We start from the raw sequence: 6,000 nt of genomic DNA on the forward strand, positions 1-6,000 counted from the left end.
ACTCGCCTTGCCCACATGGAGGAAGAGCAGCGACTGCACTGACCAGCCCAACCGCCTGAGGATGCAGGTGATAATGAGGATGACGCCACCCTCACTGGTGAGGATACTGACCAGCGACAACCTCCACATAGGTGTGGCCCTGGTAATCGCCCCGCCCAAGGTAACAATGATCCTTATTCCAAGGTTAAATTCTCAATACCATCATTTTCTGGTACCTACGATCCAGATGTTTATCTAGATTGGGAGATGTCGGTTGAACAGAAATTTAATGCTCATGTGGTGCCTGATATACATCGTGTTCGATTAGCTACTAGTGAATTCACTGGGTTTGCTATTCTTTGGTGGTCTGAACTTGTTAAAACTGGCACTGATCCACCAATGTGGGATAGGTTAAAACAAGCAATGCGTGCTAGATTTGTTCCTCCTTCATATAAACGTGATTTGCGCAAAAAATTACAGCGACTTAATCAAGGTAACAACTCAATAGAAGAATATTATCAAGAGCTACAAATTGGTATGTTACGTGCTGAGGTAGAGGAGGACAATGAGGATAAAATGGCTCATTTTTATGGTGGTTTGCACTGTGAAATTCAGGATATAATGGATTATAAAGAGTACAATACTATCAATCGCTTGTTCCATCTTGCTATGTCGGCAGAGAAAGAATTGCAGGGACGTCAATGGACGAGCGGGTAGCCACGGCCCTCACCACCATCGGCTTTTACATTCCCACGACCAGCGACTTTGTCTACACGGCTAGCAGCACCCCCTCCATCAACTACACCGACTGAGGCGAGCAAAACAGTGAGTACGAAGGCGAACAACAAGCCTTCGTCGTCTTCTACCTCTACGGGTCGTTTGATGCCTATTCAGTGCCATCGTTGCAGGGGTTTCAGACATGTCATGAAGGATTGCCCGAGCCAACGAGCTTTCATTGCGACGGAGGATGGCGGATGTGTAAGTGCTAGTGATGTTGAGGATGAATTTGCACTTGCCGCTAACCTTGCAGGCGACGATAATTTTTCCAATGAGGATGGAGCCATTTTAGGAGCAACGGCTTTAGCGGGCCATGAGACACTCATTGTGCAGCGTGTCTTGAGCGCTCACATGGCATAGGAGGAGTGGATACAACGCCACAATTTATTTGAGAATCTCTTTGTCATGCACAAGAGGCGCGGTCGGGTCATCATTGACGGTGGTAGCTGCGACAACTTGGTGAGTCAGGACATGGTAGACAAGCTCCAGCTTCCCACATGTGATCACCCTCACCCGTACCATATTCAATGGTTCAACAACAGCGGTAAGGTTAAGGTAAAGCAAACTGCGAGGATTCATTTCTCCCTAGGTGAGTATAGCGATGTTGTTGATTTTGATGTTGTGCCTATGCAAGCATGCTCGCTTTTACTTGGTCGTCCTTGGGAGTTTGATACTGATGCTACACACCATGGTAGAAGCAATAAATATACCCTTATGCATAAAGGAAAGAAACTCACTTTGCTCCCCATGACCCCTGCTGAAATTGTGCAATTTGAGATGGAAAAACTTGCTAAATCTACATGTAAAACTGCTAGTACTTCTGAAAATCAGCAAGTAGCTACTTCTGTTTTCCCACCTAAAAATGACAAAGTTGCTTCAAATTCTTCTCCTAATGCGATCAAATTGAAAGGTGGTGTGATCCTTGCAACCAAATATGATCTTGCTAAAATTTCTGATGAGGATGCGCCTTGTTATGCTTTGATTTGTTGAGATGTGCTATTTTCCATGGATGATACATCTAGCACTTTGCCTCCTGCGATCACTAACCTTTTGCAGGAGTTTCGAGATATTTTCCCCGCTGAGATACCTCCAGGCCTTCCACCCATTTGAGGCATTGAGCATCAGATTGATTTCATACCTGGAGCGAGCTTGCCAAACCGTGCGGCATATCGGACCAACCCTAAGAAGACTAAGGAAATTCAGCGCCAAGTGCAAGACCTTCTTAACCGTGGGTATGTACGTGAGAGCCTTAGTCATTATGTTGTTCCTGTTATTTTGGTCCCAAAGAAAGATGGCAGTTTTCGCATGTGTGTAGATTGTAGAGCTATTAACAATATCACCATTCGTTATCGTCACCCTATTCCTAGGCTAGATGATATGCTTGATGAGTTGAGTGGTCCTATAATTTTTTCTAAGGTGGACTTGTGTAGCGGATATCACCAAATCAGAATGAAACTAGGAGATGAATGGAAAACTGCTTTTAAGACTAAGTTTGACTTGTATGAGTGGTTAGTAATGCCTTTTGGTTTAACTAATGCAGTACTTTCATGCGCTTAATGAACGAGGTCTTACGTCCTTTCATTGGAAAATTTGTGGTGGTATACTTTGACGATATATTGATTTACAACAAGTCTTTACCTGAACATCTTGATCATCTACGTGTTGTTTTCAATACTTTACGTGATGCACGTTTGTTTGGTAACCTCAGCAAGTGTGCTTTTTGCACCGAACGAGTTTCATTTCTTGGCTATGTTGTGACTCCACATGGGATCGAGGTTGATGAAGCTAAGGTGCATGCTATACAGAGTTGGCCGACTCCCACATCAGTGTCTCAAGTGCGAAGTTTTCATGGACTAGTAGGATTTTATAGGCACTTTGTGAAAGATTTTAGCACCATTGCAGCACTTCTTAATGAGCTTACAAAGAAGGGAGTGACTTTCCATTGGGGACCTGCACAAGAGAGGTCATTCCAGCAGTTGAAGGATCGCCTGACACACGCGCCATTGCTCCAACTTTCTGATTTTGGTAAGACTTTTGAGCTCGAATGTGATGCTAGTGGAGTTGGCATTGGTGGTGTCTTGATGCAAGAAGGTAAACCTGTTGCTTACTTTAGCGAGAAAATAACTGGGCCTGTTTTGAATTATTCCACGTATGATAAAGAATTATATGCTCTTGTTCGTTCTTTAGAAACGTGGCAGCATTATTGATGGCCTAAGGAGTTTGTTATTCATTCTGATCATGAATCACTAAAGCATATTCGTAGTCAAACTAATTTGAATCGTAGACATGCTAAATGGGTTGAATTCATTGAATCTTTTCCTTACATTATCAAGCATAAGAAAGGGAAAGATAATATTATTGCTGATGCTTTGTCTAGACGCTATGCCATATTGTCTCAACTTGATTATCGCATTTTTGGGCTTGATTCGATTAAGAGACAATATGCTGCTGATACTGATTTTAAAGATGCTTTTGTGAAATGTAAAGAGGGCCGGACATGGAATAAATTTTTGCTGAGTGACGGATACTTGTTTCGAGCTAATCGCCTATGCATTCCAGTTGGATCTGTACGTCTTTTGTTGTTGTAGGAGGCGCATGGTGGAGGCCTCATGGGTCATTTTGGTGCTAAGAAGACGGAGGATGTTTTGACCACACACTTCTTTTGGTCAAAGATGAGGCGAGATGTTGAGCGTTTTGAGAGTCGTTGCACCACATGTCAGAAGGCAAAATCAAGGTTAAATCCACATGGTTTGTATATGCCTCTCCCTGTTCCTTCTGTTCCTTGGTCAAATATTTCTATGGATTTTGTTTTAGGATTGCCTAGGACTAAGAGGGGGAGGGATAGCATTTTTGTGGTTGTGGATCGTTTTTCTAAGATGGCTCATTTCATTCCTTGTCATAAAAGTGATGATGTTGTTCATATTGCTGATCTATTCTTTAGAGAGATTGTTCGCTTGCATGGTATGCCTTGTACTATTGTTCCAGATCATGATGCAAAATTCTTGAGTCATTTTTGGCGTACATTGTGGAATAAGTTGGGTACAAAGCTGCTGTTCTCTAGTACATGTCACCCACAAACCGACGGCCAGACCGAGGATGTTAATCGTACATTATCAGCTATGTTGAGAGCAATTTTGAAGAAGAACTTGCGGATATGGGAAGAGTGTTTGCCGCATGTGGAGTTTGCATATAATAGGGCAAAACACTCCACCACTAAGGTAAGCTCCCCTGGGTGCTCATCATCAGCTGATTCATAGGTGGGTGAGAAGCAGCAACCATTTTGCCATGACGACATGGAGTACAAACAAGATCCTTCTCATATTTTAGCTTAGGTAAACCTCGAATAAGATCACGAGCACTTAAGCGGGAAAGCAAATCAAAGCTCAAATGACCTAATCTCCTATGCCACTTCCAAAGCTCTGAACACGAACTAGCAACAAGACAACGAGAGAGACCAAATGAAAGAAATCCACTCGAAACACTTGACCCTCGGGGATGATCATACACACAAGATCGCCTCAAGAGTCTAAAATCCGTGAAGCCCCATGCTTGAAATGAACCTCAAAGCCATCATCAAGGAGTTGTGAAACCGACAGAAAATTGAACCCAAGAGAGTCAACAAGAGCAACTCGCTTGAGCATGAAATTTTCACTCACCTTGATGGCACCCTCGGACAATACCTTACCTCTTCTATTATCCCTAAAAGTCATGTACTCCCTGGTCATTACTAGGGTGATGCTGGAGAACCATCTGTGATCACAGTCATGTGTCGAGAGTAACCGGAATCAATGAGCCATGTGTCCTCCAGGCCTCCAACCTACTCAAACGAAAGGAGACCAAGGATAACACTGGGTTAGAAAAACAGGTAGAATACCAGTGTCGCACCATTTGCTCAAGAGTGAGGTTAGCAAAATCAACCATCTCTCGTCTCACTGGAGGACTACGGCCACCATGAGGTAGAAAACATGGTCCGTTGTACCTCTGAGACTTGAAACCACGATCATGTTGTCCTAAGTCATATTGATCATGACGAGGAGCATGCCTGGCAAAATCGCAAGAAGGAGCTGAACGTACACTATCCACACGTCGAGGTGGAGGAGCTGCCCTAGGCGCATGTACACCATGAGAAGGGTGGTACATGTCCTTGTTGTTGGGATACGACGTAGGCTACACTAGCGCAAATCAAAATTTCTACCGCGTAAAACCAGGAAGAACTGTCGTATAAGGATCACGGGATTACCACTCGACGCACTACTGGTGCGGAAGATGTAGATATGCGGCGATGCAGTGAAGACGATCACGTAGTCGTACGTAGTCGATCACGTCCAGCAGCTTCTCAGCAGCTCGTCCACGTGCAGCAAGATCGCCTCCGGTGCCGCGGCTCGTCGTGGCTCGTCGGCGGCTCGTCCAAGTGCTGCAGGCGCAACACCTCCAAGGTATCCACACGTGCAGGGAGGAACCGTCGCAAGCCGGACTGCTAGATCCGCGAGTTGCAACAGGCGAGGGCGTGGGAGGCACGGCAAGTATGTTTCGCCAAAAAGGTGTGAACCCTAGGGCGCCCCCACCCCTCTATTTATAGAGGTTTCTGACGGGCCTCTGGATCCGAGGCCCATTAGCACTTCTAAACCTAATCCAACTCGGATCAGATCTGAATTGGGCTTCTAGCCCCTTAAGTGTGTGACCCTATGGGTTCGGATACGTATAGACATGGCCCGAGTACTCCTACTCGGCCCAATAGTCAGTAGCGGCCTCTAGCAAGACGTGCCAACTTCTATACGCACACGAAGATCATATCAGACGAACCATCACAACATAATATACATGCTATTCCCTTTGCCTCATGATATTTGGTCTAGCTTCAAGCCGACCGCTCTTTCTCGATCCTGTGATTCGGAATCCCTTTGTAGTTTAACTCTTAACCGTACGTAGCATGGCCATGCATTTTCGGATCCGATCACTCGAGGGGCCCAGAGATATCACTCTCAATCAGAGAGGGGCAAATCCCATCTTGATTGACCATGTCTCATAGCATGCTTCTTGACAAACCCGAAAGCTACCTTTATAACTACCCTGTTACGGCGTAGCGTTTGATAGCCCCTAAGTAGGTCGATCCACATCTAGAATACATGCGACAATCTCAGGTCTAAGGACAAAGCGTATATGTTGTTTAAAGAGAGAACTACTTCTCGTGTTGGGTCAGTCCTAACACATGTCTCCACATGTGTCCACATTATTAGTTCAACA

Source organism: Setaria viridis, chromosome 5 (assembly GCF_005286985.2).
Source record: "Setaria viridis chromosome 5, Setaria_viridis_v4.0, whole genome shotgun sequence".
In the NCBI taxonomy this organism is placed as follows: Eukaryota; Viridiplantae; Streptophyta; class Magnoliopsida; order Poales; family Poaceae; genus Setaria; species Setaria viridis.